The sequence below is a fragment of the Nicotiana tabacum genome, chromosome 15 (assembly GCF_000715075.1).
Source record: "Nicotiana tabacum cultivar K326 chromosome 15, ASM71507v2, whole genome shotgun sequence".
NCBI classification, from domain to species: domain Eukaryota; kingdom Viridiplantae; phylum Streptophyta; class Magnoliopsida; order Solanales; family Solanaceae; genus Nicotiana; species Nicotiana tabacum.
Window position 1 is genome coordinate 35214171 of NC_134094.1, and position 27776 is coordinate 35241946.

At 39.7% G+C, this 27776-nt stretch overlaps 1 pseudogene; it reads right to left on the reverse strand.

Moving 5' to 3' along the window:
- LOC107778428 (cis-abienol synthase, chloroplastic-like) overlaps positions 1-27776 on the reverse strand; it is a 191055-nt pseudogene that overhangs the window by 35166 nt on the left and 128113 nt on the right.

Sequence of the window (27776 nt, forward strand, 5' to 3'; positions counted from 1 at the left end):
TGCAGATAACCGTATACGTATACGAAAACAACAGTTACAGCTAAACATGTACTATTGGGAGGGGGACATGCTAAAGGGGCACATGATATAGGAGATACAACGGAAATGATAGCCAGAACAGTCAACATGATTTTAACTAGTGAAAACAACTAAACACGATGAAGGAAATTGCACGGCATCAGCCTTCGTGCTTTTACTCTCAGTCTCACAATATAAATCAATAGATACGGTACGACATCACCCTTCGTGCATTAACACTCACAATATAGCACGGCATCCCCCTTTCGTGCATTAACACTTACAATATGGTACGGTATCACCCTTCGTGCATTAACACTCACAATATGGCATGACATCACCCTTTGTGCATTACCACTCTCCCTTACCATAATGAATGAACAATTAACAACAGAAAGATAGAATAATAAGTACAAGCCTTACTTCAACATTTGGTTCAACAATATCAACCTCAACTTCGGAATCAATACTCAATTATCACCAGAAGGTCCACAAATATGATAAGAACAATTAATTTAATAATACTAGTCTAAACATGGATAACATGAACAAAGAAAGCTATAATTGCTAGAAACCAAGGCCCCACACGCATGCTTTAATCCGACTATAATGCATAAGTACTTGTCACCTCACATATATGTTGTTTCCCAACATCTAAACATGTAGCAAATAGACAAACAAGTCATATTTCCCCAAGTTAAGGTTAGACACAACACTTAGCTCGCTCCAAAGGCCACTCAATGCTCAATTACCGCTTTTCCTCTAGAATCCACCTCCAAACCACTCGTATCTATCCACAAACGACTCAATAATATCAAATATTGCTAAAGAAATAAATTACAAGGCATAAATTTAGATTCCCCAAACTTTCTCCCAAAAAGTCAAAAATCGGCCCCGGGCCTGCTTGGTCAAAACCCAAGGTTCTGACCAAACTCCATTCACCCATTCACCCCTGAGCCCGATTATATAATTTATTTCGAAATCCGGCCTCAATTCGAGGTATAAATTTCAACTATGCAAAATTCCCTAATTCTACCCAAACCCCCAATTTCCACCATGAAAATCTAAGATTTTAGGTTGAAAACTCATGAAATGTAATGGGTAATTGAAAGAAAGTAGGTTAGAATCACATACCAACAAATTGGGGAAGAAAATGTTACAGAAAAATCGCCTCTAGGTCTTCTGGCTTTTTAATTTTTGAAAGAATGGCAAAATCCCGTAATTGGGACTGTTTTATCACTGGGCGTCACTGTTCATCGCGTTCAGGTGAACACTAACGCATTCGCGAAGAGCAGAGCCTTAATGGCTTATGCGATCGCGAGATGCTACATGCGTTCGTGAAGGTTTAGACCCCTGACCTTCGTGTTCGCGGGACAAGACCCGCGTTCGTGTAGTGTAACCTCAGTTTCCCTTCCCAGCCTGCCTATTGCTACGTGTTTGCGTGTGACTATTCGCATTCGCATAGAGCAATCCCCCCAATGCTCCGCATTCGCGACAGTAGTCTCACGTTCGCATAGGAGAAAAACCCACCCAGCCCAGTTCACACATCGTGTTCGCGAACGCGAAGAAGGAAACCATAGGGCACCGGAAACTGCAGAAAACCCGGAATTTCTAAGTTCAAATCATCACGTAGCCTAACCGAAACTCACCCGAGACCTAGGGGCTCCAAACCAAACATGCACACAAGTCCCAAAACATCTTACGAACTCACTCGCACGATCTAAACACCAAAATAATGCCTAGAACTACAAATCGTACACCAAATCAAATGAAATTTTCAAGAAAACTTTAAAACTTTTATTTTCACAACCGAACGTCCGAATCACGTCAAATCAATTTTGTTTCTCACCAAATTCGATAGACAAGTCATAAATATTATAGTGAACCTGTACCGGGCCCCGGAATCAAAATACGAACCCGGTATCAATAAAACCAAATATCAGTCAATTCTTAAAATCATTAAACTTTCAAACTTTTAATATTTCATCAAAATTCCATATCTCGAGCTAGGGACCTCGGAATTCGATTCCGAGCATACGCCGAGGTCCCAAATTACGATACGGACCTATCGGGACTGTCAACACACAGATCGGAGTCCATTTACTCAAAATGTTGACCAAAGTCAACTCAAATCATTTCAAAGAAAAATTTCATATTTTCACAGTTTTTAACATAAAATCTTTCCGATAACACGCCTGGACTGCGCACACAACTCGAGGAGGGTAAAAATGAGATTTTTAAGGTTTCGAATCATAGAATTAGATTTTAAAACATAAGATGACCTATCGGGGCATCATATTCTCCACCTCTAAAATAACCGTTCGTCCTCGAACGGACATAGAAAAGTACCTGGGTTGGTGAAAAGCTGTGGATATCTACTCCGCATATCTGATTCAGAATCCCAAGTAGCTACCTCAACGGGCTGACCTCTCCATTGCACTCGAACTGAAGGATAACTCTTAGACCTCAGCTGTCGAACCTGCCGAGCTAGAATAGCCAACGACTCCTCCTCGTAAGTCAAATCTTTGTCCAACTGGACAGATCTAAAATCAAACACATGGGACGGATCGCCGTGATACTTCCGGAGCATGGACACATGGAATACTGGATGAATAGTTGCTAAAGTAGGTGGCAATGCGAGCCTGTAAGCCACCTCGCCCACTCTCTCCATAATCTCTGAGGGCCCGATATACCTAGGGCTCAACTTTCCCTTCTTTGCGAATCTCATTACACCCTTCATGGGTGATACCCGAAGAAATACATTCTCTCCGATCTTGAATGCAACATCACAAACTCTACGGTCGGCATAACTCTTCTGCCTGGATTGAGCTGTGCGAAGTCGATCCTGAATAATCTTGACCTTATCCAAGGCATCCTGTACTAGATATGTACCCAACAACCGAGCCTCCCCTGGCTCGAACCACCCAACTGGCGACCCGCACCGCCTACTGTATAATGCCTCATAGGGAGCCATCTGAATGCTCAACTGGTAGCTATTATTGTAGGCGAACTCTACAAGGGGAAAGAACTGATCCCACGATCCTCCGAAGTCTGTAACATATGCGCGGAGCATATCCTCCAAGATCTGAATAGTGCGCTCGGACTGCCCGTCCGTCTGAGGATGAAACGATGTGCTCAACTCAACCCGCGTGCCCAACGCACATTGTACTACTCTCTAAAAGTGCGAGGTGAATTGCGTACCTCGATCAGAAATGATGGACACGGGCACACCATGGAGACGGATGATCTCGCGGATGTAAATCTCTGCCAACCGCTTCGAAGAATAGGTAACTGCCACAAGAATGAAATGCACTGACTTAGTCAGCCTATCCACAATGACCCAAACTGCGTCGAACTTCCTCTGAGTCCGTGGGAGTCCAACAACGAAATCCATAGTGATTCGCTCCCACTTCCACTTAAGAATCTTTATCTTCTGAAGCAAACCACTAGGTCTCTGATGCTCATACTTTACTTGCTGACAATTTTGATACCGAGCTACATAAGCAAATATATCCTTCTTTATCCTCCTCCATCAATAATGCTGCCATAAGTCCTGATATATCTTGGCAGCACCCGGATGAATAGAATATCGGGAATTGTGAGCCTCCTCAAGAATCAACTCACGAAGTCCATCCATATTAGGCACACAAACACGACCATACATACTCAAAACTCCGTCATCTCCGACAGTAACCTGCTTGGCACCACTGTGCCGCACTGTATCCCTAAGCACTAACAAATGAGGGTCGTCATATTGTCGATCTATGATATGCTAAAACAAGGAAGACCGAGAAACTGTACAAGCTAGAACACGGCTGGGCTCTAAAATATCCAACCTCACAAACTGGTTGGCTAAAGTCTAAACATCTGATGCAAGCGGCCTCTCATTGACTGGAATGAACGCAAGGCTGCCCATACTCGCTGCCTTTCTACTCAATGTGTCAGCCACCATATTGGCCTTTTCGGGGTAGTACAAAATAGTGATATCATAGTCTTTCAATAGCTCCAACCACCTCTTCTGCCTCAAATTGGGATCATTTTGCTTGAACAAATACTGAAGGCTCTGATGTTCTATTGAAACCTCACACGACACACCGTAAATATAGTGCCTCCAAATCTTCAGTGCATGAACAATGGCTGCCAACTCTAAGTCATGGACAGGGTAATTATTCTCATGAACCTTCAACTGCCCTGACGCATACGCAATCACCCTGCCCTCTTGCATCAATACCGCACCGCGCCCAACACGGGACGCATTACAATATATCGTATAAGATCCTAAACCTATGGGCAACACTAACATCGGCATTGTAGTCAAAGCAGTATTGAGCTTCTGAAAGCTCGCCTCACACTCGTCTGACCATCGGAACAGGGCACCCTTCTGGGTCAACCTTGTCAATGGGGCTGTTATAGATGAAACCCCTCCACAAATCGGCGGTAATAGCCCGTCAAACCCAAGAAACTCCTGAACTCCATAGTTGATATGGGTCTAGACCAGTTCTAATCTGCCTCAATCTTCTTAGGATCTACCTGAATGCCCTCTGCTGATACAACGTGCCCCAAGAAAGTGACTGAATCCAACCAAAGCTTGCACTTTGAAAATTTAGCATACAAGTACCTGGCTCTCAGGTCTGAAGTACAATCCTGAGATGCTACTCATGCTCCTCTCGGCTGCGGGAGTAGATCAAGATATCATCAATAAACACGATCACAAAGGATTCCAAATAAGGCTTGAACACTCGGTTCATCAAATCCATGAATGTTGCTGGGGAATTTGTCAACCCAAAGGACATCATCAGAAACTCATAATGCCCGTAACGAGTTCGAAAAGCTATTTTAGGGACATCGGATGCCCTAATCCTCAACTGATGGTAGCCAGATCTCAAATCAGTCTTTGAAAACATCTTGGCACCCTCAAGCTGATCAAATAAATCGTCAATCCTTGGCAATGGATACTTGTTCTTGATGGTGACTTTGTTCAATTACCGATAATCTATGCACATCCTCATCGATCCATCATTCTTTTTCATATACAACACAAATGCACCCCAGGTAAAGACACTAGGTCTAGTGAAGCTCTTATCAAGCAAATCTTGCAACTATTCCTTCAATCTTTTCAACTCTGGTGGGGCCATACGGTATGGTGGAATAGAGATGGGCTAAGTGCCTGAAGTCAAATCAATACAGAAATCAATATCCTTGTCGGGCGGCATCCCTGGCAGGTCTACATGAAACACCTATGGAAACTCGCGAACAATTGACAATGAATCCATGGAAGGAACCTCCGTATTAGAATCGCGGACATAAGTCAAATAAGCTAGACACCCCTTCTCGACCATACGTCGAGCCTTCATATAAGAGATAACCCTGCTAGTAGAATAGCCAGGAGTCTCTCTCTACTCTAATAGAGGCAACCCCGGCAAGGCTAAGGTCACCGTCTTTGCGTGACAATCCAATATAGCGTGATAAGGTCACAGCCAATCCATACCCAAAATGATATCGAAATCAACCATATCGAGAAGTAGAAGGTCTACACTAGTCTCAAGACTCCCAATGGTGACTACACATAAACGATAAATGCGGTCTACAACAATAGCATCCCCCACATGTGTAGACACATACACATGAGCACTCAAAGAATCACGAGGCAAAACTAAATATGAAGCAAAATAGGATGACACGTAGGAATAAGTAGAACCTGGATCAAATAGAACTGAAGCATCTCTACTGCAAACTCAAACAATACCTGTGATAACAACGTCCGATGACTCAGCCTCAGTCCTAGCTGGAAAAGCATAACATCGGGGCTGGGGCCCACCACTCTCAACTACATCTCTAGGATGGGCCCTAGCTAGCTGGCCTCCACCTCTAGCGGCATGACCTCCGCCTCTAATAGTCTGGCCTCTACCTATGGCTACCTGGCCCCTGCCTCTGGCTGGCTGAGCAGGAGGTGCAGCAACTGGTGCTGGAACCATAGCACGAGAACCCTGATGTTGTGAGTTACCCGATGCCCGAGGGAAAAACCTAGCAATGTGCCTCGGATCACCACAAGTATAACATGACCTCAGCTACTGTGATTGCTGACCCTGAAACTGACCATGTCGACCTGAGTAACCACCCTGAAAACTCTGGAGCGGAGGTGCACTAACAGGAGTTGGTGGTGCACTGTAGGCTAGTTCGTCAGAATAAGGCATATGAGGGCCAAGACCACTTGAGGCACCGTAGGATGCCTGGAGTGCTGAATGAAATGGCCTGGGAGGATGACCTCTACCAAAATTACCCCTGCCTCCAGATGAGGCACCGCTGAACCCCCTGGAATGACGTGGTCTCTTGTCAAACCCCTGACCTCCCTGAGCAAGAACCATCTCGACTCGCCTGGCGACATTAGCTACCACTTGAAAAGAAATCTCACTCCCAGTCTCCTTAGCCATCTGTAATCTGGTAGGCTAAGCAAGTCTGTCAATAAACCTCCTCACCATCTCTCTCTCTCTCTCTCTCTCTCGGTAGGAAGCATAAGAAGAGCATGACAGGCCAAATCCACAAAACGGGTCTCATACTAAGTAATAGTCATACCGCTCTACTGGAGACGCTCGAACTGACGATGGTGCTCCTCTCTCAGTGTGATAGGGAGAAACTTCTCTAGAAAGAGCTAAGAGAACTGGTGCCAAGTAAGAGCAGGTGACCTTGCTGGTCTGGTCAACAAATAATCTCTCCACCATTTCTTGGCGGAACTAGTCATCTGAAATGCAGCAAAATCGACACCATTGGTCTCTACTATACCCATGTTCCGTAGCACCTCATGACAACTGTCAAGATACTCCTGGGGATCCTCCGAAGGAGTACCACTGAAGTGAACCGGGAAGAGCTTAGTAAACCTGTCCAATCTTCATAAAGCCTTAGAAGACATAACTGACCCATCACTGGTCTATGCCGCAATAATCGACTAAACTACTCCGACTGGATAAGCAGCTAGAGTCTGATACTGGGGAGCCATCTGCTCCGGAGTGTGAGTAGCAGGAGTCTGGGCTCCTCCCCCAGCCTGAGAGACGGCTGGTGCCATGGGAAATGCGGCAGTCTGGGCCACACTCTCCATAAGGCCCACCAAACGGACCAAAGCGTCCTAAAGCACTGGGGTGGCAATGAACCCCTCCGGAACCTGAGCTGGTCTGACAGGCACAGCTTGGGCTAGAACCTCCTCATCAAACTCTACCTAAGGCTCTACCGCTGGTGCCGCTGCTCGGGCTCTGAGCTGAGCCCTGTTCCTGCCTCGGCCTCTGGCACGGTCTCGGCCGCGACCTCTGCCCCTCGTAGGAGCTGCCACAGAAAGCTCTGGCTGCTGTTCGGCTGAAGATGTGGTACGTGTTCTCGCCATCTGTGAGAGAACAAGAGTAGAAGAGTTTAATTAGCATTGTGAGAACAAAATCGCACGACAGAGAAGAATAGAAGTGAAATCTATCCCTAAACTTCATAGCCTCTAGGAGATAAGTACAGACGCCTTCGTACCGATCCCCCAGACTCTACTAAGCTCGCTCGTGAATTGTGAGACCTAGGCAACCTAGTGCTTTGATACCAACATGTCATGACATAGAATTCCTACCATCGGGACCGTGATAGCGCCTAATATTCCACTTACTAGACAAGGCAACATTAGAGAATTATTAAGGAAATCCTTATTCAATTCAGTAAATAACAGCAAATAAGCTAAAATGGACTACAACGAGTGTAGAATAATATAAAAACTTCATTAATTACTACCACCCAGATCTGGAGTCACAACTCACGAACTACTATGATTTACTACAAACAGAGTCTAAAAAGGAAAAAAATACATTGTTTTGAAGTAAGGAAATAGTTAATGATAAAACTAGGAAGAGACTCCAGGGTCTGCGAATGCCAGCAGACCTACCTTGGGTCTCCTGACAGCAAATCCAAGCTGCTAAGCCTCACAATCAGCTAGGACCTGTATCAAAATCTGTACAAGAAGTGCAGAGTGCAGTATCAGTACAACCGACCCCAAAGTACTGGTAAGTGTCAAGCCTAACCTCGACGAAGTAGTGACGAGGTTATGACAAGACACTCACATAATAAACTTGTGCAGATAACCGTATATGTACAAGAAAATAACAATATCAACAAAACATGTACTATTAAGAGGGGGACATGCTAAAGGGACACATGATATAGGAGATACAACAGAAATGATAGCCAGAACAGTCAACATGCTTTTAACCAGTGAAAACAACTAAACACAATGAAGAATATTGCACGGCATTAGCCTTCGTGCTTTTACTCTCAGTCTCACAATATAAATCAATAGATACGGCACGACATCACCCTTCATGCATTAACACTCACAATATGGCACGACATCCCCTTTCGTGCATTAACACTCACAATATGGCATGGCATTACCCTTCGTGCATTAACACTCACAATATAGAACGACATCACCCTTCGTGCATTAACACTCTCCCTTACCATAATGAATGAACAATTAACAACAGGAAGATAGAATAATAAGTACAAGCCTTACTTCAACATTTGGTTCCACAATATCTGACCTCAATTCGAGGTATAAATTCCAATTATGCAAAAATTCCTAATTCTACACAAACCCCCAATTTCCACCATGAAAATCTAAGATTTTAGGTTGAAAACTCATGAAATGTAATGGGTAATTGAAATAAAGTAGGTTAGAATCACTTACCAACAATTTGGGGAAGAAAATGTTATAGGAAAATAGCCTCTAGGTCTTCTAGTTTTTAAATTTTTGAAAGAATGGAAAAATCCCGTAATTGGGATTGTTTTATCACTGGGCGTCACTGTTCATCGCGTTCGGGTGAACACTAACGCATTTGCGAAGAGCAGAGCCTTAATTGCTTATGCGATCACGAGATGCTACATGCGTTCGCGAAGGTTTAGACCCCTGACCTTCGCGTTTGCAGGACAAGACCCGCATTCGCGTAGTGTAACCTCAGTTTCCCTTCCCAGCCCGCCTATTGCTACGCGTTCGCATGTGACTATTCGCATTCGCGTAGAGCAATCCCCCTAATGCTCCGCATTCATGACAGTAGTCTTGCGTTCGCATAGGAGAAAAACCCACCCAGCCCAGTTCACACATCGCGTTTGCAAGAGTGCCTTCGCGAACGCGAAGAAGGAAACCAGAAGGCACTTAAAACTGCAGAAAACCTAGAATTTCTAAGTTTAAATCATCCTGTAGCCTATCTGAAACTCACCCGAGCCCTTGGAGCTCCAAACCAAACATGCACACAAGTCCCAAAACATCATACGAACTCGCTCGCGGGACCAAAAAACCAAAATAACGCCTAGAACTACAAACCAGATACCAAATCAAATGGAATTTTCAAGAAAACTTTAAAACTTCTATTTTCACAACCGAACGTCCGAATCACGTCAAATCAACTCTGTTTCTCACTAATTTTGACAGACAAGTCATAAATATTATAGTTGACCTATATCGGGCTACGGAATTAAAATACGGACCCTGTATCAACAAATTCAAACATCAGTCAATTCTTAAAATCATTAAAATTTCAAACTTTTAATTTTTCATCAGATTCCATATCTTGAGCTAGGGACCTCGGAATTCAATTTCGGGCATATTCCCAGGTCACAAATTATGATACGGACCTGCCGGGATCGTTAAAATACAGATCCGGGTCTGTTTACCCAAAACGTTGACCAAAGTCAACTCAAATCATTTTCTAAGCAATTTTTAATAGTTTTTAACATAAAAGCTTTTTGGAAACACGCCTAGACTACGCACACAACTCGAGAAGGGTATAAATGAGATTCTTAAGGCTTCGGATCACAAAATTAGATTTTAAAACATAAGCTGACCTATCAGATAACTTGTGACACAAGAAAGGTGGCAGGACAGGTCTACCCGGACTTCCGTCTAGTCGGGAATGGCGTGGCCTCCCAGTTTTGAAGAGTTGTTTCGAGTGTGGTGATTTCAGTAATATGCGAAGATTTTGCGCCACGCTTCCGTCTAGGCTCGTGCAGCATGGTCAGCAGCCTATGATTACAACACCAGTCGCTCCACCAGTCGTCCGGCTGCCCAGAGGCGGAGGGCAGGTGGGTACGGGCCGTCCTAGAGGTGGAGGCCAGTCAGGTGGTGCACCAGCTAGGTTTTATGCCTTTCCGGCCAGACCAGATGCAGAGGCCTCAGATGCCGTGATCACAGGTATTATTTCTGTCTGCGGCAAAGATGCCTTATTATTATTTGATCCAGGGTTTACATATTCCTATGTGTCATCTCTATTTTCTCATTTCCTATGTGTTTCTCATGAATCCTTGGGTACTCCTGTTTATGTGTCCACTTCTTTGGGCGATTCTGTTGTGTGGACCGGTTCTACCAGTCATGTATTGTTACTTTTTGTGGTCACGGGACTAGAGTGGATCTTCTACTGCTTGATATAATCGATTTTGAGATCATCCTGGGCATGGACTGATTTTTCCCATATCATGACATCCTAGATTGCCATGCTAAGACCGTTACTTTGGCGATGCCAGAGTTGCCTAGATTGGAATGGAAGGGTTCGTCTGTTAGTACATCTAGTCAGGTTATTTCCTTTTTGAAGGCTCGACGCATGGTTGCGAAGGGTTGTTTGGCTTATTTGGCTTAAGTTAGGGACACTACTGCAGAGACTCTAACGATTGATTCAGTGCCCGTAGTCCGAGAGTTCTCAGATGTGTTTCCTTCTGACCTTCCAGGCATGCCACCAGATCATGATATTGATTTCTGTATTGATTTGGCTTGAGGTACCCAACCTATATCTATCCCACTGTATCTCATGGATCCGAAAGAGTTGAAGGAGTTATAAGAGCAGCTTGAGGAGTTACTAGCCAAAGGGTTCGTCATACCGAGTGTGTCATCTTGGGGTGCATTGGTATTATTCGTGAAGTAGAAGGATGGAACTATGTGGATGTGTATTGATTATCGCCAATTGAACAAAGTTACCATTAAGAACAAGTACCCATTGCCACGTATTGATGATCTATTTGACTAGCTGCAGGGTGTTAGGGTGTTCTCTAAGATCAACTTGAGATAGAGGTACCATCAGTTAAAGATTCGGGATTTGGATGTTCCGAAGACTGCTTTTCGGACTAGATATGGTCATTATGAGTTTCTGGTGATGTCCTTCGGTTTGACTAACGCCCCGACGACGTTTATGGATTTGATGAATGGGGTGTTCAGGCCATATATTGATTCGTTTGTCATTGTATTCATTGATGATATTTTGATCTACTCGCGTAGTAAGGAGGAGCACAAGCAGTATATGAGAGTGGTGCTTCAGACATTGCGGGAACAAAAGTTATATGCTAAGTTCTCCAAATATGAGTTTTAGCTAAACTCTATAGCATTCTTAGGACATATCATGTCAAGCGAGGGAATTAAAGTTGATCCTAAAAAGATTGAGGCAGTTCAAAATTAGCATCGTCCCACCTCGGCAACCGAGATCAGAAGTTTCCTGGGGTTAGCAGGTTATTATCGTCAGTTTGTGGAGGGCTTTTCATCTATTGCAGCACCTTTGACTAAATAGACCCAGAAAGGTGCTCTGTTTCGATGAGTGTGAGGAGAGCTTTCAGAAGCTCAAGACAGCATTGACTTCAGCACCGGTGTTAGTGTTGCCTTCCGGTTCAGGGATATATTACAGTGTATTGCGACGCTTCATGTGTTGGCATGGGTTGTGTATTGATGCAAGAGGGGCGAGTTATTCCATATGCCTCAGTTTAGCCGAAGCCCCATGAGAAGAATTACCCGGTACATGATTTGGAATTAGCTGCGATTGTTCACGCTCTTAAAATTTGGAGGCATTATCTTTATGGAGTGTCATGTGATATTTACATCGATTATCGCAGCTTGCAACATTTGTTCAAGCAGAGGGACCTCAATTTGAGACAACATAGGTGGCTCGAGTTACTGAAAGATTATGATATTACCATCCTTTATCATTCGGGCAAGGCAAATGTAGTTGCAAACGCCTTGAGCAGAAAGGCGGAGAGTATGGGTAGCTTGGCCTTCATTGCAGTACAGGAGAGGCCATTAGCTTTGGACATTCAGTCCTTGGCTAACAGACTTGTGAGGCTAGATATTTTCGAGTCCAGTCGAGTTCTTGCATGTGTTGTTGCCCAGTCTTCACTATTTGAGCAGATCAAGGCTTGACAGTTTGATGATCCACACTTATTGGTTCTCTGAGAGACGATACTACGGGCTGGTGCCAAGGAGGTTACTATCGGTAAAGCTGGTGTTTTGCAACTCCAGGATCGCTTATGTGTTCCTAAGGTAGATGGGCTGAGGGAAAAGATACTAGAGGAGGCACACAATTCTCGGTATTCTATTCATCCAGGTGCTACAAAGGTATATCATGACCTGAGGCAGCATTATTTCTGGCGGCGGATGAAGAAGGACATAGTTGAGTATGTAGCTATGTGCCTAAATTGGCAGTAGGTTAAGTATGAGAACCAGAGGCTAGGTGGCCTACTTCAGCAGATGACTATACCAGAGTGGAAATGGGAGCACATTACTATGGACTTCGTAGTTGGGTTGCCGCGGACCTTGCAGAAGTTTGATGCAGTTTGGGTCATTGTCGATAGGTTGACCAAATCGGCACACTTCATTCTGGTTGTGACTATGTATACCTCAGAGAGGTTGGCCCAGATCTATATTCAGGAGATAGTTCGATTGCACGGTGTGCCAATTTCCATCATATCAGATAGAGGCCCTCAATTTACTTCACATTTTTGGAGAGTAATACAGAGCAAATTGGGGACCCGTGTGGAGCTCAGCACAGCCTTTCATCTGCAGACCGACAGGCAGTCAGAGCAGACAATTTAGATTTTGGAAGATATGCTTAGGGCATGTGTGATTAACTTCGGTGGTCACTGGATCTTTTCTTGCCTTTGGCCGAGTTTGCTTATAACAACAATTACCAATCCATCATCGAGATGGCTCCATTTGAGTCTTTATATGTTAGGCGACGTCGTTCGCCCATCGGATGGTTTGATCCCGGTGAGGCTAAGTTATATGGTACTGACTTGGTAAAGGATGACTTGGAAAAGGTAAAGTTGATTCAGGAGCGACTTCGTACAACATAGTCCAGACAGAAGAGTTACACTAATCTGAAAGCGCGTGATTTATCGTTTATGGTGGGTAAAAACGTTCTCTTGAAGGTTTCGCCGATAAAGGGAATCATGAAGTTCGGGAAGAAGGGCAAGTTGAGCCCAAGGTTTATAGGTCCAATTGAGGTGTTGAGACGAGTTGGGGAGGTTGCTTATGAGCTTTCTTTGCCTCCCAGTCTATCTAGAGTTCATCCAGTTTTCCATGTATCTATACTCCGGAGGTATCATGCCGACATGTCACATGTGTTAGACTTCAGCACAGTTCAACTAGATGAAAGTTTGGGTTATGAAGAGGAACTAGTTGCCATTGTTGATAGGTAGATTCTCCAGTTGAGGTCCAAGAAGATTTCAGTGGTAAAAGTTCAGTGGAGGGACCAACCAGTCGAGGAAGCGACTTGGGAAGCCGAGGAGGACATGCGGAGAAAATATCTACACTTATTCAGCACTCCAGGTATGATTCTAAACCCGTTCGAGGACGAACGCTTGTTTAAGAGGTGGAGAATGTAACGACCCAACTAGTCGTTTTGCTTTCTAGAACCCCGTATGTATTTTTATTGTTTTATGACTTGCGGGGATGGTTAGTTCGGGATTTGGAATGGTTCAGGTTGAAATCAGAACACTTGGTTCCTTAGTTGGCTTTAAAAAGGCTAAGTTTGACTTCGGTCAACATTTTGAGAAAACGACCCCGGAATTGGAATTTGATCATTCCAATAGGTTCATATGATGATTTTGTACTTGGGCGTATGTTCGAATCGGGTTTTGGATGACCCGGGAGCGTTTCGGCGCCTATTAGTTAAAGTTGGCTCTTTAAAGGTTTTAAAGTTCTTTAAATTTGGTTTGGAGTAGGCTTCGGAGTAACTGAGATCTGTTTAGAATTCGGAGTGTACAAATAGCTCTGTATGGTGATTTAAGACTTGCACGTAAAATTTGGTGTCATTCCAAGTAGTTTAAGTATGTTTTGACAAGTTCCGAGTAAGTTTGAAGAATTTAAAATTTCTAAGTTGAATCAATTTGGTTTGGGGTATGATTTTTAGTTCTGATGTTATTTTATCCATTCTGAGAGTTCGAGCGAGTCTGTTTAATGATTTCAAACTTATTGGTATGTTCGGACGAGACCTCGGGAGTTAATCGGACGAAGCTCGGACCAAGTTTGGACTTAGGAGCAGCAGCTGAAGCTTCCAAATTCTGCTGCAATCGCACCTGCGGACGTAGGAGCAGCAGCTGAAGCGAGCCACGAACCGCAGAAGCGAACCAGCCAGGGACACCCAGGGATCGTAGAAGCAGAGTTTTTGTCGCACCTGCGAGCGCTCGGGTGCGGTGGAAGAGGGCGTAGAAGCGGCGAGGGCCGCATGTGCGGAAGAAGCGTCGCAGAAGCGGATGCACAGAAGCTGTCCTTAGGCCGCAAATGTGGAGCTTGGCCAAGTAGGGGAAACTCGCACCTGCGAAGACTTTTCCGCAAGTGCGGGACTGCAGGTGCGCAGAGGCTCCGCAGGTGAAAAAATCACAGAAGGCAGAACCTTCATTTAAGTAGGGGCTCAGCCATTTTGAGCCCATTTTTCTCCATTCTTGGGCGATTTTGGAGCATCTTGAGAGGGATTTTCACCTAGCAACTTAGAGGTAAGTTGATTCTACTTATTGTGAGTTAAATATATAGATTATGGGTAGATTTTAATATATAAATTGTGGAAATCAAAGGTTTAGGTGAAAAACCTTGGTTTTTATAAAACAAAAATGAGATTTTTACCGCAAAAATGTGATGGAATGGGATGCAAATTGTATATTTGAGTTCGTAAGGTTATGTGTAACGATTTTCTCCGAAACTTTCTAGAATCCGAGCACGTGGGCCCGGGGTAAATTTTTAGGAATTTTACCAATTTGGGTTGGTTAATTAATCTAATGATTTAATTTCGAATTATTGACTATGTATTGATTAAATTATATAATATTTGGCTAGTTTTGGATTTTTCGACACCAAATTGAGGTTTTAACGCGAAATTATGATCGAGAAGTTAGCTTTGCGACGAGTTAAGTCTCTTGTCTAACCTTGTAAGAGGGAATTTACCCCATAGTTATTTTAAATAGATATTTGTTCTAATTGTGGGGGCTACGTACGTACGAGGTGACGAGAGTCCGTGCGTAGCTACTATTATGCTATTATCCGGGTATTATTAGGACCCAATTCATGAATTATTTGGAATTTTGCATTGTACTAGTTAAACTAAAAATGCCTAAATTGTATTGGAACTGGTTAGAGAAATTTGTATTACCTTGGATATAAATCATTAATAATGTTTAAGTCAAATACTTAAAAAATATTCTTCTCTTCTTGTGGAGCGGGCCGAATGCCTCAGCAGTAGATAGATGCATCTATGGATCATGTCGCACGTCCCTCGGCTGTGTACACGTCACTCTGGATTGGGCCGTACGACCTCGGCATAAATCGTGCTTAATAATAATAATTACACGATACTTTGACATTTTATTACAGCTTGTGAAGATAAATGATTTATTGGAAATTATTAAATTATGAAAGTATTATTTATTTCTACTTTTTAAGAAAATTATTGTTATTAACATAAACTGTGTTTATTTAAAAATCTTTATCTTAATATTATTGACCCATAGTGAGTGTCGAAGTCTACTTCTCATCACTACTTCTTCGAGATTAGACTTGATACTTACTGGGTACACGCTGTTTACGTACTCATGCTACGCTTGCTTCACTTTTTGTGCAGGATGTGAGACAGGCACATCAGGTAGTCCTACCGGTGCACATCCCCGTTACCCCGAGGCCTAGTGGTGAGCTACCTTTCCTGAGCCGTTCCGCAGTATCTAGCATCTCTATTTGTATTTGTATTATGTCTATTATGTCCAGACAGTACTTGAAATTTTCTATAATCTACTAGATGATCATACACTTGTGACACCAGGTCTTGGCACATATACTAGTAGAATTGTGATCTTGAAATTATTGTTTTGGTTTTTTTTTTATTTATTTAGACTTTTAATTTTTCTTAATTCTTGCAAGTAAGGAAAGTTTAATTACTCGAAAATTTATTGTAAGAGGAAATATATGTTTAATTCACTAGTTGACTTGCCTAGCGGTGATGTTCGGCACCATCACAATCTATGGGTGAAATTGAGTCGCGACATTGATCGTTTTGGGAAAACAAAGAAGATCAGGGAGCAGGGACAATGGAGGGGAGGAAATTTGGTTTTCTTTAATATTGTAGTTCCTATTAAAAAAAGATAAGTGATTTGTTGATTGGTTCGTTAAATTGAAGTGTGATAAATTATGTCAACTTTATGGAGCTATCTGGGTATTTAGCTTATATTTATAGCGCTGGAACTCCTCCTTGTTGTCCATATATTAAAAAGTTATTTGTAACGGATGTTTACACTAAATTATATTAATTTATTATAGTTAAATCATAAAATAAAGTGATAATGTGTATTATTTAATTATAACTTAATGATAAAAGTATATAAATACATATGTTATGTTTTTATAAGACTAGTTTTAGAATATGCGCTTTGCGCGTGTACCCAAATCAATAAATGTAAAATCTAAAAAAATCCATATAATTTATAGTTGACGTGAAATCGTCGGGTATCACTAAAGTATTTTTAAAACATGATCTTCTGTTAAAGATTATAATGATGCTAGTTATCAAAAATTTATGTCTATTATCATATTTTTTTTAAATGTGCATTTACATTTTGTAGTTAAATTTTATAAATAGAGGGAGTGTTTGATATAAATATTAAAGGACATACTAGTGTATATCCATAGAGTCAAATTAACATAATTTCCCACAGAGCGATAGTCAATTTAGTACGGCAATATTACTTCGAAGATGACCGCTTTCATTTAGCCATCTAAGAGAAAACAACAATAAAACTTAAGAATAATTTATGTAATCTTGTGATAGGCTGAAGAATTTATGTACTGAAAATGACATGTAAATCAATTATTTTCAATTTATTTGTTTCGTCTTCAAAGATTGTAGCAATTACCATAAAAACTATTATTATTTCTATGACCTAATAAGTATATCATAATTCTTCAAAGAATCATCAAATAATACAAATTTTAAAAATACATTTATTATGAATCTTCAAAGAATTATCAAATAATACAAATTAAAAAGCTGATTAGAAATTTTCAAATAAAGAGGTCATATTTTTTTACTTTAATATAATTTGTCTATTTAAAAATCTTTTGGTAAGGATATCAATTTAACTCATTAGATCTTGATAAATAATTTTTTTAGCTAAAATAATAAAATGCTAGCATAATAAATTATAAGTTATATGGAGAGATCGGTTTTAATAATCTTTACCTGAAATCGAAGATCCTAAAGTTCCATCGCATTTATATTAATTTTGATTTTAATTTGAGTTTAATATTTGAACATGAACTATTTTTTGTATTATTTATTTGTGTTTGAAGTGGAGATGGCTTATTCATCTATTTTATTGTGGGAATAAGTGCTGAAAGTCTACTATACAACTATGGCCGTCCAACGGGACGAGACGAGACAAAATTAACGGGACAGGACAGAACGAAATGGGATGAAACGATAGGCCCATCCCGTCCCGCTAACAAACGGGATAGGATGGGATGGGATGGAACGGGACTGTAATGACCCAACCTGTTATTTTAACTTTTAGAAACCCGTTCCCTAAAATAATACTCCCCGAACATGCTTTTAATGATTATTGACTTGCGGGGATGGTTGGTTCGGGATTTGAAAGCGTTTGGGTTGAAATCGGATCACTTGGTTCCTTAAGTTAGCCTTAAAAGGCCAAGTTTGACTTCGGTCAATATTTTGAGAAAACGACCCCGGAATCGGGATGTGACGGTTCCAATAGGTTCGTATGATGATTTTGGACTTACGCGTATGTCCGAATCGGATTTTGGATAACCCGGGAGCGTTTTGACGCTTAATAGTAAAGAAAATCAACTATTTGAAGGTTTAAAATTTTTTAAATTTGGTTTGGAGTAGGATTTTGAGTAATTGAAGTTCATTTAGAATTTCGAGTTTGGGAATAGTTCCGTATAGTAATTTAAAACTCGCACGCAAATTTTCGTGTCATTTAGAGTAGTTTAAGTATATTATGGCGCATTGGAAGTAAATTGAAAAACTTGAAATTCTTAAATTTGAATCAATTTGGATTAGGGTATGATTTTTAGATTTGATGTTGTTTTACGCGTTTTGAGAGTTTGAACGAGTCCGTTTTATGATTTTAAACATGTTGATATGTTCGGGCGGGGCCCCGGGGGTCCCGAGTGTTAACCGGACGAGGCTCGGTCCAATTTCGAATTTGGGAGAAAAATGCCGAAGCTTTCTGCTTCGAGTACATTCGCACCTGTATTTGGACATCCGCAGGTGCGACTCTCGCAGATGCGAGCTTCAATCGCAGAAGCGGAAGGGGGAAAGAGGGCCTGCCATCGCAGGTGCAGAACATTGGGCGCACCTGCGAACACGCAGGTGTGAGAATTTTTGCACAGATGCGGGAATTTTTGCAGGTGCGAAAGCCGCATGTGCGGTAACCCTCCGCATGTGCGAAAATGCTGTTCGGGCAGAATGTTAAAAATGGGCGAGGCTGAGCCATTTTTGTTCGTGTTTCCTCCATTTTAGGGCGATTTTGGAGCTGTTCGAGAGAGGATTCCAACTAGCAACATGAAGGTAAGTTAATTCTACACACTTGGAGTTAAATACATAAATTATGAGTAGATTATAACTAGTAAATCTTAGAAATCAAAGATTTAGATGAAAAACCTAGATTTTTATAAAAGTGAGATTTTAACCACGAAAATAGTTATGGAATTGGGTAGATTTTAAAAGTGAGATTCAACGCGACGTGGTAATCGAAAAGTAGACTTTGAGACGAGGTAAGTCTCTTGTCTGATCTTGTGAGGGGAAAATTATCCCATAGAGATTAAATTGAATATTGTTGCTAATTGCGGGGGTTACGTACGCACGAGGTGATGAGAGTCCGTGCGTAGCTACTATTAATGCTAAAGTTCGGGTAGTTTAGGACTCAAAGCATGCATTACTTGTGCAAATTGTATTCTTTGTTTAATTAATACTAATTGATATGTATGAATATATTGTGAATTGTTAGATAAAGATATTAAAAGATGGAAATCTCATATGTTTGATTTTCTGTTTAAATTAATTAATTGTCAAAAGAAATTGTTCTCCCTCCCGAATTTATCCTATAATAAATATACTCTCATTCCGGAGGTACATAAGAAAATGTCCTCCTTTCTTGTGGAGCAGGCCGAACGCCTCGGCAGGATAGATGCATCTATGGATGTCGCCGCACATCCCTCGGCAGTGTACACGACACTCTGGATCGGGTCGTACGTCCTCGGCAGAAATCATGCTTAATAATAATAATTACACGATACCTAAATAGTTTATTTCAGCTTGCGAAGCTAATTGATAAATTAGAAATCTTTGAAATTTAATGAACTATTATTCCTGCTTGTTAAGGAATTATTGTTATTCCTGTAAATGAGACTAATTGATAAATTGAAAATTTAGTGAAATTGAATTGCAGCTTGTAAAGCTATTTGTTAAGTTGAACGTTTTATTGAAATTTCATGATTTAATTAATAAATTGGAAAATTGTTGTATTTGAAGGATTCTTATTATTTCTGCTAATTGAATAAAATTATTGTTAACTCTGTGAACCATGCTGATTTGAATAATTATAATTTATTTTAATTATTATTATTGACCCATAGTGAGTGTCAAAGTCGGCTATCTTGTCTCTACCACTTCGAGATTAGGCTTGATACTTACTGGGTATACGTTGTTTTCGTACTCATACTGCACTTGTTGCACATTTTATTGTGTAGGTACATATATGTATAACGGCCTTGTGTACGCAGAGGTGTGGTTAATAATTGTGGGGATATGGGTGAGCTGCATTCTATATTACGATCCGCAGCTAACAGAGTCTCTTTCAGAGTTATTATATTTTTCTGTCTAATTTATATTCTGGACATATGCTGTATTTTATTTTTAATTCCCTAATAAATACTCATGCACTTGTGACACCGGGTTTTGGGAATGGTTGTGAATTGTTTAGAAATTTAGTTGCAAAAATATTTATAATTTACTCTATGAGTTTTATCTCTATAATTTTATTAAAGAAATTTTTATTTCAAAAATACTAAAATGGGTAATTAAGTTAATTGATTATGATTGGCTTGCCTGACTGTGGTGTCCGGAGCCATCACGACCTTTTTGGATTTTGATCGTGACAGAGACGGGACGGGACGAGTTCGCGGGCCTTAAGTGCCGTTTTAAAAAAATAATTATTTAAGCATTAAATTTGGCAACGGCTATTTTTTTGACAATGACTAAGTTTTTATAGTTTGCAATGGCTAGTTTTTTGGCTTATTTAATAAACTTAAAAATTAAACAGAAATTAGAAAACTAACTAAAGAATTATAAAATATTAAAACAAAAGACTTGTAATGAAATATTCTAGTAATTATAAATTTATAATCGAGTTATAATTTATTTAATATAATTTCAAGCCATTAAGTAACTAAGTAAGAGTGTAAGACAATTCATAAAACAAATTCAAGGCTTAGAGCCTTTTATTTTATTAATAGAACTTTCCAATCTCACATACAAATATAATTCTTTTGAAGAGAACCTAATCTACGCAGCCACCTTCTAGGAATGGCTGTGTTTGAACTAGGCCTCTTAGTAGCCAATTACAAATTATCATACTAATATTTGTAAGCTCATATATAACTTCGCTGTAACTTATCTATAATTTCTCTCGGACTTTGTTCTGGAATTACAATGTTGATTGATGTTCCATGAGTTCCATGCCGTCATCGCTCCCAGTGCTTAGTATCTCATTGTATTCTTCTTCTTCCCTATATGGAAGGTTAGAACTAGCATATTGTTGAGCAAATTCATGAATTCTACTCGCTTTATTAGCACGAAAAATATAGCTGCAAGCATGTTGTACTTTACTACAAACATCAGAAAATAAATCAATACCATCTTTTACAACCAAGTTAAAAATATGGCATGCACATCTAACATGAAAAATTATTAGATTAATTGGACAAAGTCTAGTTCTTAAGCTAGTTGCTGCAGTTGTGTTAGCAGAAGCATTATCTAAGGTGATAGTTAAAACTTTATCAATGAGTCCATAAAAATTAACAATTTATAGAACAATAGTTGCAATATATGCTCCAGTGTGTTTTGAATCAACGAATTTATAACCAATAATACGTTTTTGCATGTTCCAGTGATGATCAACCCAATGACATGTAACATTAAATAATCACAACCACTAGGAGAACGACCTATATCAGATGTGATAGACACTTTACAATCTAAGTGAAAAAATACACAATGAATATACTGAAGATATTCGGTTTGAAATTTAAAAATATCATTTCTAACCGTGGTCTTAGAAAAACCTTGAAACGCATGATTATATATTTCTTGTATATAATGCACAAAAGCAGGGTGAGAAGGAAAAATAAAAGGTAAGTCACAGACAACCACCATTTTTGCTAAGTTCTCAAGATCTCTATCTTTGTTATAGGGGCGTAAAATAATACCAGAAGCAGGGTCAAGCTGTTTTTGTAAAAAATTAGAACCCCCGCTAGATCCACTAAAAGTGCCAGTAACGGTGCTAGGATCCGCTATTAGTCCGGATTCTATTTTATCTTGTAACCATAAAGCTTTGTGCTCCCTACCTAAGTGCCTAGTTAAACCCCTCGTCCCACCACTTTTGGTGGGCGCAAAGTTTTGCTTATATATTTCACATGTAGCACGTTGATTGACTTTATCATGTTTAAAATATTTCCATACAAGTGATGTTTTGGGACGTTCACCCTTTGGCTTACCCCTTACAGGAGGTACAGGGGGTAAAGCTCCAGACCGAGATTCAGTCTGAGTTGGTGCTTGTGTTGCGGGACTAGTGGGTGTTTCTTCTAAATCTTCTTCCTCATTTTCTTCATCCTCATTTTCTTCGTCCTCAATAAAAATATCATTGTCAAATTGTCTTTGTAAAGTTTCATGATCTAGTTGTTCTACGAAATTAATATTGTAACATGCGAGGGGTTGGGAAAATGAAGTTTCATCAACATGAGTCATTTCATCTATATGTTTTCTAATTCTAGGAGAAGGGTTAAGATTAGGACTAGGATTAGGATAACTACTACTTTCACCTTTACTACTTTTTTTACTAGTTTTTTTAAAGCCAAATACATTTTTAGGTGCAATAATTTAAATATAAAATTAAATTTAAAAACTTAACACAAAAATTAAACACACAAATAAAATACAAAAATAGAAAACGTAAAGTAACCACAAAAATTAAGCACTAAAATGATACGGAAAAATTATATATTAAAATTAGGAGAAGGAACGAGTGCAAGGTGATTAAATATTGAAATTTGAAGAAATTGCCCAAAATATTGCTCCAAATACTTGACGAATTAATTTGAAGCTTGAAAGTTGCTCCAAATATTTGCCCAAATACTTAAAACTTATCACTTGATAGTTGATAGTGAGTAAATTGAGATAATAATATAGATAGAATGTAAGAGATTTGAGAGAGAATGATTGATTTTTGTGGGAAGAAATGAATTTATAGTAGAAAATAGGGCCAAAGTATAATTTAATAAACTTAGGGGTTATATTAAAAGCTTGGGGGGAGGGGTGGGGTGGGGGGGAGGCAAATTATAGCCGTTTTTGGCCGTTGGGAACGGCTATTTTTGCAACTGAAGCCGTTGCCCAACGGCTAGAATTCAAAAAAAATAAAATAAAATTAGGATATGTGACAGGCAGGACGGGACGGGACGAAACAGGACGGGACAAACGGGACAAAATGGCCATCCCGTCCCATCCCGTGTCCCGTTTAACATGGGCCTATCCCGTTTAGAATTAAGTGGACCGGAACGGGACGGGACGGCCCGTCCCGTTGGACAGCCTTATATACAACTACTATATTAACATAAGAATGTTCGTACATTTGTTATTCTTTGAAAGAATCGAAGATTAATAATAAACACAAAAAATGCAACTTTATAAGCAATTGTACTAGAATTACCTGTAAGCTGCTTTAATTTTAAGATTTTAAAATTGTTCACCTCATATGCCTCAATATATCGTCTGTTTTCCACTCGATCATACGTGGCGTAAAACTTCCTCAAAGCAAGTTCCACCTAATATTTCTCAGATTAGTAATGGAATTTTTATAAAATTAAACTAAATCTTGTAAGGAAAAAAAACCAACATCAACAACAATAATAACTATGAGAGGCTATGAATCATTACATGTCTGAATTAGTCATTTATAAGTAACAAGTAATTTACAAGTAATACCTCCTCCTATGACATACTGTCAATGAAGTCATTATGTATGAATTTTTGCTCCATAAAAGATCCTGCCCAATTGCTAATTTGATCCAAAATGTGATCTTTTCCATAATGAATAGCCACCTGTGAAGCTTTGTGGAGCTCAAGAATTGCAACATGACTCGTAATAAGTTTCCCACTGCTTGCTGAAAAGCAATTTTCTTCATCGACAAGTTCTTCTATTTCATCTACAAAAGGAAGTATCGAATTAATTTATTCAATACGGAGAACTACTTTGCTATCAGAAATTTTTGAATTGATTCGGACAGAACTGAGGCCTATTAAAAGGAATGAGATACCAGTTTAAATTAGAGAATGATAAATAATATAAGAAATGTGAAAAAGAAAAATCTTACTCCCTCTATCCCAATTTATGTGGCTAGTTCGGAATTTGAGAGTCAAACTTCTTAATTTTGAGCATGAATTTGGACATAGAATTTTTTAATTTTTTTGAAATAAAATCTATATATTTGAAAACTACGTAAAAAGTACTATAGGTTACAATAATTAACAGTTCAAAATATTTAAAAGGCATATAAAAAAATTACGGTAAAAAATAAACTCATTTGATTCTAGAAAGCTAAACGGATTCCCGGTTTCTTAAGCAGTAGTGGCATGTGTCTCCGGCTATGGAAGAGGGGAAGAATGACTACAAAAAGGCTAAGTAAAGTAATTATAAGGACTTCTTTAATATTCTTCTTTTCTCTTCTTATCACTTTTTTTTCTTTTCCTCGCATCCTAATATAATAAAGATCAAGATGAATAGCTCGAGGTCCAGATATCTCCTTTCGAGATCGCTAGTCGTATGGATGATCGGCGATTACTAGCGATTCCGACTTCATGTAGGCGAGTTGCAGCCTGCAATCCAAACTATCCTTATGAGAAAGAATTGATCCCCCAAAGTGGATGATTGCTTCTCTGTGACAATTTATCCTTGCGGACCCCTTTTCGACAGTTTTAGAGAGGAAAAATCCTTTTTCTAGACCTATCAGTATCGTTGCAGGTGCCAAACTGAGGTCCACTTTATACGTTTGCTGAGCAAACCGCTCAGGCATTTTAGAAAAGAGAAGAGAACTTCTCATCCTGAGGGAGACGTGAAGCTACTGCCACATAAATTGTGTTAGCTTTTGTTAATTAAAACAAAAGAGGTGTGAATGAAAACTTGTGGGTAATAAAATTTTGAATTAGTTCCTTTTACAAAGGAACTTTGTCCCTCATTGGATAGGAAGAGAAAAATTCTTGTACTTATATATGGAAGCAATTCTTCTAGCTCTTAAAGAGTTGAGAAGAGAGCAAGCCTTGCGTCGTCGTTGTTGCTCGTTCGGTTCGACTTCGACTCCGGCTTCGGATTTGGATTTGGTCACTGTAATGAGGATTATATCTATCCGGTGTCAATAGCGTTAGTCGCCGTTTATGGCCTTCAAATCCATTATATGGATGTAAAAACAGCCTTCATAAATGGAGATTTGGAGGAAGAAATTTATATGGAATGCATACTTGGACCCGATTTTCTGACATTCTTGTTGAAAAATGAGCCTCAAACATTCAAAGAAGCGATGTCTTCCTCGGAAACATAATATTGAAAACAGGCAGTCAATAGTGAGTAATCCATATTAAGTAATCATACTTGGGAATTGGTTGATCTTCCTCCAGAAAATAAACCTTTGGGTTCTAAGTGAATTTTCCAAAGGAAAATGAAAGCTGATGGTACTATTGATAAATATAAGGCAAGATTAGTTGTTAAAGGGTTTAGACAACGAGAAAGTCTTGACTACTTTGACAAATGAGGCTATAGCTAGGTTTTTCTTTTTATTTTTGGCACGAAAAAAAAAGTTACATAGTTAGAATAAATATTTTGCATCTAAAGAAGAAAACAAATGAAATACATATTTCGAATTTCATTATTTTAGCAACAATATTAAAAATAACATTCAGTCATGTCTATTTACATATTTTGCCCGAAAAGTTAAAAATACATCGCAGGAACAAATAGCTATTGCACCTAAAGAAAAATTAACAATTAAAAAGTAAAGGGTAAAATATGTATGGTATATCAAGAAGAAGCAAGAAAAAATACACAGTTGAAACAAATAAATTATTGCATGTGACTATGTGGCAATTAATAATTGAAAAATATCCCATTTGTAAGATGATATTTTGATTTTTCATCATTTTCACATGCCTATAAGAGAGTGTATCCACTCTCTTTCCCATGTCAGCGTTTAATAGGGCGAATAATATCGAACCACCAAATTCAAAAGGGTAATTTGGACTAAAAATAGTTCAAGTGTGTACTAAATAAACAATGTTGGTGATAGATTATGCCAAAAATATAATTCCTTTTGTAGGTATTAGGATGATAATTTACTCTATTTATTTATTAAAGTCGAAGCAAATATATTGAATAGGACAGATTTTGACGTAATTTTCCGTATTCAAATTCTTCAATATGTCACAAGATAGTGTAAATTATTTCTAATTTTTGTTGTTGTTTTATTTTAATTGGCTAAATGGAAGTGGTCATACTCGAAATAATATTCCCTTATTGTTGTGGCTTTCGTTTTGTTAAAAATTATATTTTGATTCTGGGTATAATATAGTATGTCTATTATTCTCCTTATCAAAAGATCCTTGTCACGACCCAAATTTCCCTCGTGATGACATCTAGTATTAAGGATCAGGTAAGCCTAACAGTTACTGAATTAGTGTAACGACTCGACCGGTCGTTTTGAGCATTTGCACTTCGCTTGGTAGTTTACGGGCGTGAGTAGCTCCGTATGATGTACTTTGACTTGTGTGAATCGTCGGTTTTCGTTTTCAGGTTATTCGGAATCGAATTGGAATAATGGATTTCATTGTTGAAACTTTAAATTGGACGAGTTGATCAAATTTGACTTTTTATGAATTTGAACCCGGAACGGAGTTTTGATAGTTCCGGTAGGTCAGTTGGGTGATTTTGGACTTAGGAGCGCGTCCAGATTGTGATTTGGAGGTCCGTGGTTGAATTTGGCTCGAAATGGCGAAAGTTGAAATTTTGAAAAGTTTGACAGGGAGTGGACTTTTTGATATCGGGGTCGGATTCCGATTCTACATGTTGGAGCAGGTCCGTAATGTTGAATGTGACTTGTGTGCAAAATTTGAGGTCAATCGGACGTGATTTGATAAGTTTTGGCATCAGTTGTGGAAATTTAAAGTTTCAAAGTTCATTGAATTCGAATTGAGGTGTGATTCTCGTTCCGATATTGTTTTGTGTATTTTGAGGCCTCGAGTAGGTCCGTGTTATGTTATGGGACTTGTTGGTATGTTTGGACGGAGTCCCGAGGGACTCGGGCGTGTTTCAGATTGATTTCAGATCATTTTTCTTCATTTTGGTACTGTTGTGTTCTGTTGTTTTCTGGTGTCTCCGTTCTTCATCATGTTCGCGTGACAAGTGTCGCGAAAGCGTAGTGTATTTGGATGGCAGTAACATTTCTTCATCGCGTTTGCGTAGTGTTGGGGTAAGTGTTTTTCGCGTTCGCATATGATGGATCGCGGACGCGTAGGGTTGAGCTGGGAGCCGGAGCCGGAGCCGGAGGCCTTCTTCATCGCGTTCACGTAGTAGGAGCCGTGTTCGCGAAGGTCTGAGCTAGCTGTGAGTCGCGCTTGCGAGGTTTTTACCGCGAACGCGAAGTGTATTATGGTGGCAAATTATTTTTTTCATCGCGAACGCGATGGTGTTGAGGCGTTCGTGTGAGAGGATGCCTGAGCAGAAGTATAAAGTACTCTATTTCGAGGGTTTCGGCTATTTTTACATTTTGGGAGCTATGGAGTTCGGATTGAGGCAATTCTTAAAGCAATTTTTACCATATGAATTGAGGTAAGTGTTATCTACTTTGTTTTGGTTATATTTCATGAATCCATTTTCGTTTTTGGTAATGAGATTGTGAATTTTAAAGAGAAAATTGGGGGGTTTGGCCTAAAGTTTCATAATGTGAATTTTTGAGTTTTGAACATCGAATTGGAGTCGAATTTGAGTGAAACTAGTATGGTTCGACTCGCAATTGAATGAGTTGTTGGATTTTGTAAATTTTATCGGGTTCTGAGGTGCGGGCCCGGGTTGGGTTTTTGGCCGATTTTGGGCTTTTTGATTCAAGATTTGATCTTTTTTAATCGGGATTGGTTCCTTTAGCATTGTTTGATATACATGAGTTATTTTTG